Source organism: Procambarus clarkii, chromosome 36 (genome assembly GCF_040958095.1).
Source record: "Procambarus clarkii isolate CNS0578487 chromosome 36, FALCON_Pclarkii_2.0, whole genome shotgun sequence".
Taxonomy (NCBI): Eukaryota; Metazoa; Arthropoda; class Malacostraca; order Decapoda; family Cambaridae; genus Procambarus; species Procambarus clarkii.
Genome location: NC_091185.1, coordinates 31,407,228 through 31,423,371, shown reverse-complemented (window position 1 = coordinate 31,423,371; position 16,144 = coordinate 31,407,228).

Here is a 16,144-nt window from a genome sequence, read left to right as displayed (position 1 = left end):
CTGCATCACTCTCTTAAGCCTATGCATCCCTCTCTTCATCCTCTGCATCACTCTCTTGAGCCTCTGCATCATTATCTTGAGCCTCTGCATCCCTCTCTGAAGCCTCTGCATCACTCTCTTGAGCATTTGCATCCCTCTCTGGAGCCTCTGCATCCCTCTATTGAGCCTCTGCATCCCTCTCTTAAGCATTTGCATCACTCACTTAAGCCTCTGCATCACTCTCGTATGCCTCTGAATCACTCTCTTGACCCTCTGCATCACTCTCCTGAGCCTCTGCATCACTCTCTTCAGCCTCTGCATCACTCTCTTAAGCCTCTGCATCCCTCTCTTCATCCTCTGCGTCACTCTCTTGAGCCTCTGCATCATTCTCTTGAGCCTCTGCATCCCTCTCCTAAGCCTCTACATCATTCTCTTTAGCCTGTGCATCACTCTGTGGAGCATCTGCATCACTCTCTTGAGCATCTGCATCCCTCTCTGGAGCCTGTGCATCCCTCTCTTGAGCCTCTGCATCCATCTCTTAAGCCTTTGCATCACTCACATAAGCCTCTGCATCACTCTCGAAAGCCTCTCAATCACTCTCTTGAGCCTCTGCATCCCTCTCTTGAGCCTCTGCATCACTCTCTTGATCCTCTGCATCACTCTCGTAAGCCTCTGAATCACTTTCTTGAGCCTCTGCATCCCTCTCTTGATCTTCTGCATCACTCGCATGAGCATCTGCATCATTCTCTTGAGCCTCTGCATCCCACTCTTAAGCCTCTACATCATTCTCTTGAGCCTCTGCATCACTCTCTTGAGCCTCTGCATCACTTTCTTGACACTCTGCATCCCTCTCTTAAGCCTCTGCATCATTCTCTTGAGCCCCTGCATCATTCACTAGAGCCTCTGCATCCCTCTCTTAAACCTCTACATCATTCTCTTGTGCCTCTGCATCACTCTCTTGAACCTCTGCATCACTCACTTAAGCCTTTTCATCTCTCTTTTCAGCCTCTGCATCACTCTCTTAAGCCTCTGCATCACTCTCTAGAGCCTCTGCATCTCTCTCTTCAGCCTCTGCATCACTCTCTTAAGCCTCTGCTTCCCTCTGTTGAGCCTCTGCATCACTCTCTTGAGCCTCTGCGTCACTCTCAAGAGCCTCTGCATCTTTCTCTTGTGCCTCTGCATCCCTCTCTTGAACCCCTGCCTCCCTCTCTTGAGCGTCTGCATCCCTCTCTTGAGCCTCTACATCCCTCTCTAAAGCCTTTGCATCACTCTCTTAAGCCTTTGCATCACGCTCTTAAGCCTCTGAATCACTCTCTTGAGCCTCTGCATCACTCTCTTGAGCCTCTGCATCATCCTCCTAAGCCTCTGCATCACTCTCTTGATCCACTGCATCCCTCTCCTAAGCCTCTACCTCACTCTCTTAAGCCTCTGCATCACTCTTGTAAGCCTCTGAATCACTCTCTTGAGACTCTGCATCCCTCTCTTGAGCCTCTGCATCACTCATTTCAGCCTCTTCATCCTTCTCTTGAGCCTCTGCAACACTCTCTTCAGCCTCTGCATCACTTTCTTGACCCTCTGCATCCCTCTCTTAGGCCTCTGCATCATTCTCTTGAGCCCCTGCATCATTCACTAGAGCCTCTGCATCCCTCTCTTAAACCTCTACATCATTCTCTTGTGCCTCTGCATCACTCTCTTGATTCTCTGCATCACTCACTTAAGACTTTTCATTTCTCTTTTCAGCCTCTGCATCACTCTCTTGAGCCTCTGCATCACTCTCTTGAGCCTCTACATCCCTCTCTTGAGCCTCTGCATCCCTCTCTTAATCCTCTGCATCACTCTCTTTAGCCTCTGCATCACTCTCTTAAGCCTATGCATCCCTCTCTTCATCCTCTGCATCACTCTCTTGAGCCTCTGCATCATTATCTTGAGCCTCTGCATCCCTCTCTGAAGCCTCTGCATCACTCTCTTGAGCATTTGCATCCCTCTCTGGAGCCTCTGCATCCCTCTATTGAGCCTCTGCATCCCTCTCTTAAGCATTTGCATCACTCACTTAAGCCTCTGCATCACTCTCGTATGCCTCTGAATCACTCTCTTGACCCTCTGCATCACTCTCCTGAGCCTCTGCATCACTCTCTTCAGCCTCTGCATCACTCTCTTAAGCCTCTGCATCCCTCTCTTCATCCTCTGCGTCACTCTCTTGAGCCTCTGCATCATTCTCTTGAGCCTCTGCATCCCTCTCCTAAGCCTCTACATCATTCTCTTTAGCCTGTGCATCACTCTGTGGAGCATCTGCATCACTCTCTTGAGCATCTGCATCCCTCTCTGGAGCCTGTGCATCCCTCTCTTGAGCCTCTGCATCCATCTCTTAAGCCTTTGCATCACTCACATAAGCCTCTGCATCACTCTCGTAAGCCTCTCAATCACTCTCTTGAGCCTCTGCATCCCTCTCTTGAGCCTCTGCATCACTCTCTTCAGCCTCTGCATCCCTCTCTTGAGCCTCTGCATCATTCTCCTACGCGTCTGCATCACTCTCCTGAGCCTCTGCAACACTCACTTTAGCCTCTGCATCACTCTCTTGGGCCTCTGCATCACTCTCTTGAGCCTCTGCATCACTCTCATGAGCCTCTGCATCACTCTCTTGAGCCTCTGCATCGCTCTCTTGAGCCTCTGCAACACTCTCTTGAGCCTCTGCATCACTCTCCTAGGGCTCTGCAACTCTCTCTTCAGCGTCTGCATCACTCTCTTACGCCTCTGCATCTTTCTCTTGATCCTCTACTTCACTCGCTTGAGCCTATGCATAAATCTCTTGAGCATCTGCATCACTCTCTTGAGCCTGTGCATCACTCTCTTAAGCCTCTGCATCACTCTCTAGAGCCTCTGCATCTTTCTCTTCAGCCTCTGCATCACTCTCTTAAGCCTCTGCTTCCCTCTGTTGAGCTTCTGCATCACTCTCTTGAGCCTCTGCGTCACTCTCAGGAGCCTCTGCATCTTTCTCTTGTGCCTTTGCATCCCTCTCTTGAGTATCTGCATCCCTCTCTTGTGCCTCGGCATTCCTCTCTAAAGCCTCTGCATCAATCTCTTAAGCCTCTGCATCACTCTCGTAAGCCTCTGAATCACGCTCTTTAGCCTCTGCATCCCTCGCTTGAACTCCTGCATCCCTCTCATGAGCCTCTCCATCCCTCTCTCGAGCCTTTGCATCACTCTCTTAAGCCTCTGCATCCCTCTCTTGAGCCTCTGCATCACCCTCAAGAGCCTCTGTATCCCTCTCTTGTGCATCTGCATCCCTCACTTGAGCTTCTGCATCCCTCTCTTGAGGATCTGCATCTCTCTATTGAGCCTCTACATCCCTCTCTTGAGCCTCTGCATCCCTCTCTAAAGCCTTTGCATCACTCTCTTAAGCCTTTGCATCACGCTCTTAAGCCTCAGAATCACTCTCTTTAGCCTCTGCATCACTCTCTTGAGCCTCTGCATCATCGTCCTAAGCCTCTGCATCACTCTCTTCATCCACTGCATCGCTCTCCTAAGCCTCTACCTCACTCTCTTAAGCCTCTGCATCACTCTCGTAAGCCTCTGAATCACTTTCTTGACCCTCTGCATCCTCTCTTAAGCCTCTGCATCATTCTCTTGAGCCCCTGCATCATTCACTAGAGCTTCTGCATCCCTCTCTTAAACCTCTACATCATTCTCTTGTGCCTCTGCATCACTCTCTTGAACCTCTGCATCACTCACTTAAGCCTTTTCATCTCTCTTTTCAGCCTCTGCATCACTCTGTTGAGCCTCTGCATCACTCTCTTGAGCCTCTACATCCCTCTCTTGAGCCTCTGCATCCCTCTCTTAAGCCTCTGCATCACTCTCATGAGCCTCTGCATCACTCTCATAAGCCTCTGCATCCCTCTCTTCATCCTCTGCATCACTCTATTGAGCCTCTGCATCATTCTCTTGAGCCTCTGCATCCCTCGCTTAAGCCTCTACATCATTCTCTTGAGCCTCTGAATCACTCTCTGGAGCCTCTGCATCACTCTCCTGAGCATCTGCATCCCTCTCTGGAGCCTCTGCATCCCTCGATTGAGCCTCTGCATCACTCTCCTGAGCCTCTGCAACACTCACTTTAGCCTCTGCATCACTCTCTTGGGCCTCTCCATCACTCTCTTGAGCCTCTGCATCACACTCTTGAGCCTCTGCATCACTCTCATGAGCCTCTGCATCACTCTCTTGAGCCTCTGCATCGCTCTCTTGAGCCTCTGCAACACTCTCTTGAGCCTCTGCATCACTCTCTTAAGCCTCTGCAACTCTCTCTTCAGCGTCTGCATCACTCTCTTACGCCTCTGCATCCCTCTCTTGAGCCTCTGCAACACTCTCCTAAGCCTCAGTGTAACAAACTAGGCTGTTGTAAGAATTATCCAGAGTGGTTTATCGACAAAAGAGAATGGGAAGCTGAGCCGCATGGTGACCTGACCCCCAGGGGAATTCGCGGTGGAAATAACCAACGCTTTGTTCATAGCTGCGTATAATGAACCATCCTATAGTATTCAGCAATTTAGAGAAAATTAGCCTTTATTCATTTTGCATTAAAATTGTATTGTATAATAGTACTGGATACAATATCAAGAGTATTCTAATTATTGAGTTTAAGTCACCATCAGTGACGTCACGAATCAGATCTAACTTTTGAGGCGGAGTGACCGGCGGTCATAGGTCATCAGGGGTTGACAGGTCTACTATTTCTCAAAGTTTTAATAACCATTTTTGTGATCGGGAACAGCTCTGCCGTTAGATGTTTGTAATTTAATTCAGTAAAATAATTCAACCAGTCTGGATCAATTCAGTACAAACAGAGTTTAATTGTTATAACTTAACCTTGCTAAAGTAACTGGGTAAGCGATGCGGAACAATACAATGTTCTAGTCTGGGGTAGACCAGACAAGAGAGAGATCAGTGTGGAAACGGGAGCAGCTGGGATAAGAGGTCAAACATCTTACCTCTCCCCAAGACCAGCCAAAACATCTAGCTGGTCGCCCAAGGTATAGTTGCTATTGTTAATTATAGAAATAGTCTTCTCATTTGCCACTCAGGTCAAGTAGGGAGTGTTAGAGTGATAGGGAGTGAACATATTTAGATTTTGTTTTAGTTTTCTTTTAATAAATTAAATTTGTTATTAATTTGCATTTTATTGTTTCCATGTGTTTTATGTGTATACTTGTCCTGGTCACGTGGTCCACACGAGGCAGAGTTGCATTGGGCGCCGATTCTAACATCGAATCGAAATTATCATTACCGTGTAATTTATTCCACACTCAAGGTCATCGTTTATAGTGCGGATCAAGCCCCTAGGTTGATTAATTAGCGTGATCGATCCAGACCTCGATCATTGCTCTTGTATTACTGGTCTGGTGGTGGCAGCAGAGGTGACTCTAGGGTTTTGTTCAGAGCTTAGGTCACGTCATACTGGGTGTAGAATCCTAAGTCGGTCAATCGTCTTAGGACCACGTGGCGTGGAGTTGGCTTTGTTAAAAGTTTTGGAGTCCCTTGGTTTAGAAATAAAAGTAAGAATACGGGTAGAGGGAGTAGAAAGAAGGAAGAGAAGTAGAGAGAGAGGAAACCTAACTCGTGTTACATCAGCATCCCTCGCTTGAGTCTCTGCATAACTCTCTTGAGTCTCTGAATCTCTCTCTTGAGCCTTTGAATCCATCTCTTGAGCCTCTGCATCACTCTCTTGAGCCCCTGCATCTCTCTCATGAGCCTCTACATCACTATCATGAGCCTCTGCATCCCTCTCTAGAGCCTCTGCATCCCTCTCTTGAGCCTCTGCATCACTCACTTAAGCCTTTGTATCACTCTCGTAAGCCTCTGCATCCCTCTCTTGAGCCTGTGCATCACTCTCTCGAACCTCTGCATCACTCTCTTGATCCTCTGCATCACTCTCTTGAGCCTTTGCATCACTCTCTTAAGCCTCTGCATCACTCTCTAGAGCCTCTGCATCTCTCTCTTCAGCCTCTGAATCACTATCTTAAGCCTCTGCTTCTCTCTCTTGAGCCTCTGCATCACTCTCTTGATCCTCTGCATCACTCTTTTGAGCCTCTGCATCACTCTCTTAAGCCTCTGCATCACTCTCTAGAGCCTCTGCATCTCTCTCTTCAGCCTCTGCATCACTCTCTTAAGCCTCTGCTTCCCTCTGTTGAGTCTCTGCATCACTCTCTTGAGCCTCTGCGTCACTCTCAAGAGCCTCTCCATCTTTCTCTTGTGCCTCTGCATCCCTCTCTTGAGCCCCTGCATCCCTCCCTTGAGCATCTGCATCCCTCTCTTGTGCCTCGGCATCCCTCTCTAAAGCCTCTGCATCAATCTCTTAAGCCTCTGCATCACTCTCGTAAGCCTCTGAATCACGCTCTTTAACCTCTGCATCCCTCGGTTGAACTCCTGCATCCCTCTCATGAGCCTCTACATCCCTCTCTCGAGCTTTTGCATCACTCTCTTAAGCCTCTGCATCCCTCTGTTGAGGCTCTGCATCACTCTCAAGAGCCTCTGTATCCCTCTCTTGTGCCTCTGCATCCCTCACTTGAGCCTCTGCATCCCTCTCTTGAGGATCTGCATCTCTATCTTGAGCCTCTGCATCCCTCTCTTGAGCCTCTGCATCCCTCTCTAAAGCCTTTGCATCACTCTCTTAAGCCTTTGCATCACTCTCGTAAGCCTCTGAATCACTCTCTTGAGACTCCGCATCCCTCTCTTGAGCCTCTGCATCACTCTTTTCAGCCTCTTCATCCTTCTCTTGAGCCTCTGCAACACTCTCTTCAGCCTCTGCATCACTCTCTTAAGCCTCTGAATCCTTCTCTTGAGGCCTCTGCATAACTCTCTCGAGCCTCTGCATCACTCTCTTGATCCTCTGCATCACTCTCTTGAGCCTCTGCATCACTTTCTAGAGCCTCTGCATCACTCTCTTCAGCTTCTGCATCACTCTCCTAAGCCTCTGCTTCCCTCTCTTGATCCTCTGCATCACTCTCCTGAGCCTCTGCATCCCTCTCTTGAGTCTCTGCATCACTCTCTTGAGCCTCTGCATCACCCTCTTAAGCCTCTGCATATTTTTTTGAGCCTCTGCATCACTTTCTTAAGCATCTGCATCCCTTTCTTGAGCGTCTGCATCCCTCTCTTGATCTTCTGCATCACTCGCTTGAGCATCTGCATCATTCTCTTGAGCCTCTGCATCCCACTCTTAAGCCTCTACATCATTCTCTTGAGCCTCTGCATCACTCTCTTGAGCCTCTACATCCCTCTCTTGAGCCTCTGCATCCCTCTCTTAAGCCTCTGCATCACTCTCTTGAGCCCTTGCATCACTCTGTTGAGCCTCTGCATCCCTCTCGTAAGCCTCTGCAACACTCTCTTCAGCCTCTGTATCACTCTCTTAAGCCTCTGCTTCCCTCTCTTGATCCTCTGCATCACTCTCTTGAGCCTCTGCATCACTCTCTTCAGCCTCTGCAACCCTCTCTTCAGCCTCTGCATCACTCTCCTGAAGCCTCTGCATCACTCACTTAAGCCTCTTAATCCCTCTTTTGAGCCTCTGCATCACTCTCTCGAGCCTCTGCATCACTCTCTTGATCCTCTGCATCACTCTCTTGAGCCTCTGCATCACTCTCTAGAGCCTCTGCATCACTCTCTTCAGCTTCTGCATCACTCTCTTAAGCCTCTGCTTCCCTCTCTTGATCCTCTGCATTACTCTCCTGTGCCTCTGCATCCCTCTCTTGAGTCTTTGCATCATTCTCTTGAGCCTCTGCATCACCCTCTTAAGCCTCTGCATCTCTTTTTTGAGCCTCTGCATCACTTTCTTAAGCATCTGCATCCCTTTCTTGAGCGTCTGCATCACTCTCTTGAACTCCTGAATCCCTCTCATGAGCATTTGCATCCCTCTCATGAGCCTCTGCTTACCTCTCTCGAGCATTTGCATCACTCTCTTAGCCTCTGCATCCCTCTCTTGAGCCTCTGCGTCACTCTCAATAGCCTCTGCATCCCTCTCATGTGCCTCTGCATCCCTCACTTGAACCTCTGCATCCCTCTCTTGAGCCCCTGCATCCCTCTCTCGAGCCTCTACATCCCTCTCTTGTGCCTCGGCATCCCTCTCTAAAGCCTCTGCATCAATCTCTTAAGCCTCTGCATCACTCTCGTAAGCCTCTGAATCACTCTCTTAAGCCTCTGCTTCCAACTCATGAGCCTCTGCATAACTCTCTTGAGTCTCTGCATCACTCTCTTGAGCCTCTGCATCCCTCTCTTGAGCCTCTGCAACACTCTCTTCAGACTCTGCATCACTCTCTTAAGCCTCTGCATCCCTCTCTTGAGCCTCTGAATCCCTCTCTTGAGCCTCTGCATCACTCTCCTGAGCCTCTGCATCACTCTCTTCATCCTCTGCATCCCTCGTTTGAGCATCTGCATCCCTCGTTTGAGCATCTGCATCATTCTCTTGGGCCCCCTGCATCCCTCTTGTGAGCCTCTGCATCACTCTATTGAGCCTCTGCATCACCCTCCTATGCCTCTGCATCCCTATTTCGAGCCTCTGCATCACTTTCTTAAGCCTCTGCATCCCTTTCTTGAGCCTCTGCATCGCTCTCTTGAACTCATGCATACCTTTCATGAGCCTCTGCATCCCTCTCCGGAGCCTTTGCATCACTCCCCTAAGCCTCTGAATCCCTATGTTGAGCCTCAGCATCCCTCTTATGATCCTCTGCATCCCTCTCTTGAGCTTTTGCATCACTCTCTTAAGCCTCTGCATCACTCACTTTAGTCTCTTAATCCCTCTCTTAAGCCTCTGCATCACTCTCCTGATCCTCTGCATCACTCTTTTAATCTTCTGCATCAGTCTCCAAAGCCTCTGCATCCCTCTCTTAAGCCTTTGTATCACTCTCTTGAGACTCTGCATCACTCTCTTCAGCCTCAGCATCCCTCTCTTAAGCCTCTGCATCATTTTGTTCAGCCTCTGCATTCCTCTCTTAAGCCTCTGCATCACTCTCTTGACCCTCTGCATCCCTCTCTTAAGCCTCAGAATCATTCTCTTGAGGCCCTGCATCATTCACTAGAGCCTCTGCATCCCTCTCCTAAGCCTCTACATCATTCTCTAGTGCCTCTGCATCACTCTCTTGAACCTCTGCATCACTCTCTTAAGCCATTGCATTTCTCTTTTCAGGCTCTGCATCACTCTCTAGAGCCTCTGCATCACTCTCGTAAGCCTCTGAATCACTCTTTTGAGCCTCTGCATCACTCTCATAAGCCTCTGCATCCCTCTCTTAAGCCTCTGCATCACTCTATTAAGCCTCTGCATCACTCTCTAGAGCCTCTGCATCACTCTCGTCAGCCTCTGCATCACTCTGTTAAGCCTCTGCGTCCTTCTCTTGAACCTCTGTATCACTCTTTTGATCCTCTGCATCACTCTCTTGATCTTCTGCATCACTCTCTTGAGCCTCTGTATCACTCTCTTTAGCCTGTGCATCACTCTCTTGAGCCTCTGCATCACTCTTTTGAGCCACTGCATCACTCTCGTAAGCCTCTGCATCCCTCTCTTGATCCTCTGCATCACTCTCTTGAGCACCTGCATCATTCTCTTGAGCCTCTGCATCCCACTCTTAAGCCTCTACATCATTCTCTTGAGCCTCTGCATCACTCTCTTGAGCCTCTGCATCACTCTCTTGAGCCTCTACATCCCTCTCCTAAGCCTCTGCAACACTCTCTTCAGCCTCTGCATCACTCTCTTAAGCCTCTGCATCCCTCTCTTGATCCTCTGCATCACTCTATTGAGCCTCTGCATCACTCTCTTGAGCCTCTGCAACACTCTCTTCAGCATCTGCATCACTCTCTTGAGGCCTCTGCATCACTCATTTAAGCCTCTGAATCCCTCTTTTGAGCCTCTGCATCACTCTCTCGAACCTCTGCATCACTCTCTTGATCCTCTGCATCACTCTCTTGAGCCTCTGCATCACTCTCTAGAGCCTCTGCATCACTCTCTTCAGGTTCTGCATCACTCTCTTAAGCCTCTGCTTCCCTCTCTTGATCCTCTGCATCACTCTCCTGAGCCTCTGCATCTCTCTCTTGAGCCTTTGCATCACTCTCTTGAGCCTCTGCATCACCCTCTTAAGCCTCTGTATCTCTTTTCTGAGCCTCTGCATCACTTTCCTAAGCATCTGCATCCCTTTCTTGAGCGTCTGCATCACTCTCTTGACCTCGTGAATCCCTCTCATGAGCATTTGCATCCCTCTCATGAGCCTCTGCTTACCTCTCTCGAGCCTTTGCATCACTCTCTTAAGCCTCTGCATCCCTCTGTTGAGCCTCTGCATCACTTTCAAGAGCCTCTGCATCCCTCTCTTGTGCCTCTGCATCTCTCTCTTGAGCCTCTGCATCCCTCTCTTGAGCCTCTGCATCCCTCTCTAATGCGCCTGCATCACTCTCTTAAGCCTCTGCATCATTCTCTTAAGCCTCTGCATCACTATCTTACGCCTCTGCATCATTCTCCTCAGTCTCTGCATCACTCTCCTGATTCTCTGCATCACTCTTTTAAGCTTCTGCATCATTCTCCTCAGCCTCTGCATCCCACTCTTAAGCCTTTGTATCACTCTCTTGAGCCTCTGCATCACTCTCTTCAGCCTTTGCATCCCTCTCTTTAGCCTCTACATCATTTTGTTCAGCATCTGCATTCCTCTCTTAAACCTCTGCATCACTCTCTTGACCCTCTGCATCCCTCTCTTTAGCCTCTGCATCATTCTCTTGAGCCCCTGCATCATTCACTAGAGCCTCTGCGTCCCTCTCCTAAACCTCTACATCATTTGCAGGCGATGAGTCACAATAACGTTGCTGAAGTATGTTGACCAGACCACACACTAGAAATTGAAGAGACGACGACGTTTCGGTCCGTCCTGGACCATTCTCAAGTCGATTGTGACTCTACATCATTCTCTTGTGCCTCTGCATCACTCTTTTGAACATCTGCATCACTCTCTTAAGCCTTTGCATCTCTCTTTTCAGCTTCTGCATCACTCTCTTTAGCCTCTGCATCACTCTCTTGAGCCTCTACATCCCTCTCTTGAGCCTCTGCATCTCTCTCATAAGCCTCTGCATCACTCTCTAGAGCCTCTGCATCCCTCTCCTAAGCCTCTGCAACACTCTCTTCAGCCTCTGCATCACTCTCTTAAGCCTCTGCATCTTTCTCTTGATCCTCTGCATCACTCTCTTGTGTCTCTGCATCACTCTCTTGAGCCTCTGCAACACTCTCTTCAGCCTCTGCATCACTCTCGTAAGGCCTCTGCATCACTCACTTAAGCCTCTGAATCCCTCTTTTGAGCCTCTGAATCCCTCTTTTGAGCCTCTGCATCACTCTCTCGAGCCTCTGCATCACTCTCTTGATCCTCTGCATCACTCTCTTGAGCCTCTGCATCACTCTCTAGAGCCTCTGCATCACTCTCTTCAGCTTCTGCATCACTCTCTTTATCCTCTGCTTCCCTCTCTTGATCCTCTGCATCACTCTCCTGAGCTTCTGCATCCCTCTCTTGAGCCTCTGCATCACTCTCTTGAGCCTCTACATCACACTCTTAAGCCTCTGCATCTCTTTTTTGAGCCTCTGCATCACTTTCTTAAGCATCTGCATCCCTTTCTTGAGCATCTGCATCACTCTTTTGAACTCCTGAATCCCTCTCATGAGCATTGGCATCCCTCTCCTGAGCCTTTGCATCACTCTTTTAAGCCTCTGCATCCCTTTCTTGATCCTCTGCATCACTCTCTTGAGCATTTGCATCATTCTCTTGAGCCTCTGCATCCCACTCTTAAGCCTCTACATCATTCTCTTGAGCCTCTGCATCACTCTCTTTAGCCTCTGCATCACTCTCTTTACCCTCTGCATCCCTCTCTTAAGCCTCTGCATCCTTTTCTTGAGCCCCTGCATCATTCACTAGAGCCTTTGTATCCCTCTCTTAAGCCTCTACATGATTCTCTTGTGCCTCTGCATCACTCTCTTGAACCTCTGCATCACTCACTTAAGCCTTTGCATCTCTCTTTTCAGCCTCTGCATCACTCTCTTGAGCCTCTGCATCACTCTCTTGAGCCTCTACATCCCTCTCTTGAGCCTCTGCAACCCTCTCTTAAGCCTCTGCATCACTCTCTTGTGCCTTTGCATCACTCTCTTGAGCCTCTGCATCCTTCTCCTAAGCCTCTGCAACACTCTCTTCAGCCTCTGCATCACTCTCTTAAGCCTCTGCATCCCTCTCTTGATCCTTTGCATCCCTCTCTTGATCCTCTGCATCACTCACTTGAGCCTCTGCAACACTCTTTTCAGCCTCTGCATCACTCTCTTGAGGCCTCTGCATCACTTGCTTAAGCCTCTGCATCCCTCTTTTGAGCCTCTGCATTACTCTCTCGAACCTCTGCATCACTCTCTTGATCGTCTGCATCACTCTCTTGAGCCTCTGCATCACTCTCTAGAGCCTCTGCATCACTCTCTTCAGCTTCTGCATCACTCTCTTAAGCCTCTGCTTCCCTCTCTTGATCCTCTGCATTACTCTCCTGAGCATCTGCATCCCTCTCTTGAGCCTCTGCATCACTCTCTTGAGCCTCTGCATCACCCTCTTAAGCCTCTGCATCTCTTTTTTGAGCCTCTGCATCACTTTCTTAAGCATCTGCATCCCTCTCTTGAGCGTCTGCATCACTCTCTTGACCTCCTGAATCCCTCTCATGAACATTTGCATCCCTCTCCTGAGCCTTTGCATCACTCTCTTAAGCCTCTGCATCCCTCTTTTGAGCCTCTGCGTCACTCTCACGAGCCTCTGCATCCCTCTCTTGTGCCTCTGCATCCCTCTCTTTAGCGTCTGTATCCCTGGCTTGATCTCCTGCATCCCTCTCATGAGCCTCTGCATCCCTCTCTCGAGCCTTTGCATCACTCTCTTAAGCCTCTGCATCCCTCTGTTGAGCCTCTGCATCACTCTCAAGAGCCTCTGCATCCCTCTCTTGTGCCTCTGCATCCCTCACTTGAGCCTCTGCATCCCTCTCTTGAGGATCTGCATCTCTCTCTTGTGCCTCTGCATCCCTCTCTTGAGCCTCTGCATCCCTCTCTTAAGCCTCTGCATCACGCTCTTAAGCCTCTGAATCACTCTCTTGAGCCTCTGCATCACTCACTTAAGCCTTTGCATCTCTCTTTTCAGCCTCTGCATCACTCTCTTGAGCCTCTGAATCACTCTCTTGAGACTCTGCATCCCTCTCTTGAGCCTCTGCATCACTCTTTTCAGCCTCTTCATCCCTCTCTTGAGCCTCTGCAACACTCTCTTCAGCCTCTGCATCACTCTCTTAAGCCTCTGAATCCCTCTCTTGAGCCTCTGCATCCCTCTCTTGAGCCACTGCATCCCTCTCTTTAGCCGCTGCATCACTCTCTTAAGCCTTTGCATCACTCTCTAGAGCCTCTGCATCACTCTTTTCAGCCTCTGCATCACTATGTTAAGCCTTTACTTCCTTCTCTTGAACCTCTTCATCACTCTTTTGAGCCTCTGCATCACTCTCTTTATCTTCTGCATCACTCTCTTGAGCCTGTGCATCACTCTCTTGAGCCTGTGCATCACTCTCTTGAGCCTCTGCATCACTCTCTTACGCCTCTGCATCCCTCTCTTGATCCTCTGCTTCACTCTCTTGAGCATCTGCATCATTCTCTTGAGCCTCTGCATCCCACTCTTAAGCCTCTACATCATTCTCTTGAGCCTCTGCATCACTCTCTTGAGCCTCTGCATCACTCTCTTAAGCCTCTGCCTTTCCCTCTTGAGCCGCTGCGTCATTCTCTGAAGCCTCAGCATCCCTCTCTTGAGCCTTTTGCAGCACTCTCTTTAGCCTCTGCATCATTCTCTTGAGCCTCTGCAACCCTCTCTTAAGCCATATGCATCACTCTCTTGAGCCTCTGCATCCCTCTATTAAGCCTCTGCCTCACTCTCTTGACCCTCTGCATCCTTCTCTTAAGCCTCTGCGTAATTCTCTCGAGCCCCTGCATCATTCACTAGAGCCTCTGCATCCCTCTCTTAAGCCTCTACATCATTCTCTTGTGCCTCTGTATCACTCTCTTCAACCTCTGCATCACTCTCTTAAGCCTTTGCATCTCTCTTTTCAGCTTCTGCATCACTCTCTTTAGCCTCTGCATCACTCTCTTGAGCCTCTACATCCCTCTCTTGAGCCTCTGCTTCTCTCTCTTAAGCCTCTGCATCACTCTCTAGAGCCTCTGCATCCCTCTCCTAAGCCTTTGCAACACTCTCTTCAGCATCTGCATCACTCTCTTAAGCCTCTGCATCCCTCTCTTGATCCTCTGCATCACTCTCTTGAGCCTCTGCATCCCTCTCTAATGCGCCTGCATCACTCTCTTAAGCCTCTGCATCATTCTCTTAAGCCTCTGCATCACTATCTTACGCCTCTGCATCATTCTCCTCAGTCTCTGCATCACTCTCCTGATTCTCTGCATCACTCTTTTAAGCTTCTGCATCATTCTCCTCAGCCTCTGCATCCCACTCTTAAGCCTTTGTATCACTCTCTTGAGCCTCTGCATCACTCTCTTCAGCCTTTGCATCCCTCTCTTAAGCCTCTACATCATTTTGTTCAGCATCTGCATTCCTCTCTTAAACCTCTGCATCACTCTCTTGACCCTCTGCATCCCTCTCTTTAGCCTCTGCATCATTCTCTTGAGCCCCTGCATCATTCACTAGAGCCTCTGCGTCCCTCTCCTAAACCTCTACATCATTTGCAGGCGATGAGTCACAATAACGTTGCTGAAGTATGTTGACCAGACCACACACTAGAAATTGAAGAGACGACGACGTTTCGGTCCGTCCTGGACCATTCTCAAGTCGATTGTGACTCTACATCATTCTCTTGTGCCTCTGCATCACTCTTTTGAACATCTGCATCACTCTCTTAAGCCTTTGCATCTCTCTTTTCAGCTTCTGCATCACTCTCTTTAGCCTCTGCATCACTCTCTTGAGCCTCTACATCCCTCTCTTGAGCCTCTGCATCTCTCTCATAAGCCTCTGCATCACTCTCTAGAGCCTCTGCATCCCTCTCCTAAGCCTCTGCAACACTCTCTTCAGCCTCTGCATCACTCTCTTAAGCCTCTGCATCTTTCTCTTGATCCTCTGCATCACTCTCTTGTGTCTCTGCATCACTCTCTTGAGCCTCTGCAACACTCTCTTCAGCCTCTGCATCACTCTCGTAAGGCCTCTGCATCACTCACTTAAGCCTCTGAATCCCTCTTTTGAGCCTCTGAATCCCTCTTTTGAGCCTCTGCATCACTCTCTCGAGCCTCTGCATCACTCTCTTGATCCTCTGCATCACTCTCTTGAGCCTCTGCATCACTCTCTAGAGCCTCTGCATCACTCTCTTCAGCTTCTGCATCACTCTCTTTATCCTCTGCTTCCCTCTCTTGATCCTCTGCATCACTCTCCTGAGCTTCTGCATCCCTCTCTTGAGCCTCTGCATCACTCTCTTGAGCCTCTACATCACACTCTTAAGCCTCTGCATCTCTTTTTTGAGCCTCTGCATCACTTTCTTAAGCATCTGCATCCCTTTCTTGAGCATCTGCATCACTCTTTTGAACTCCTGAATCCCTCTCATGAGCATTGGCATCCCTCTCCTGAGCCTTTGCATCACTCTTTTAAGCCTCTGCATCCCTTTCTTGATCCTCTGCATCACTCTCTTGAGCATTTGCATCATTCTCTTGAGCCTCTGCATCCCACTCTTAAGCCTCTACATCATTCTCTTGAGCCTCTGCATCACTCTCTTTAGCCTCTGCATCACTCTCTTTACCCTCTGCATCCCTCTCTTAAGCCTCTGCATCCTTTTCTTGAGCCCCTGCATCATTCACTAGAGCCTTTGTATCCCTCTCTTAAGCCTCTACATGATTCTCTTGTGCCTCTGCATCACTCTCTTGAACCTCTGCATCACTCACTTAAGCCTTTGCATCTCTCTTTTCAGCCTCTGCATCACTCTCTTGAGCCTCTGCATCACTCTCTTGAGCCTCTACATCCCTCTCTTGAGCCTCTGCAACCCTCTCTTAAGCCTCTGCATCACTCTCTTGTGCCTTTGCATCACTCTCTTGAGCCTCTGCATCCTTCTCCTAAGCCTCTGCAACACTCTCTTCAGCCTCTGCATCACTCTCTTAAGCCTCTGCATCCCTCTCTTGATC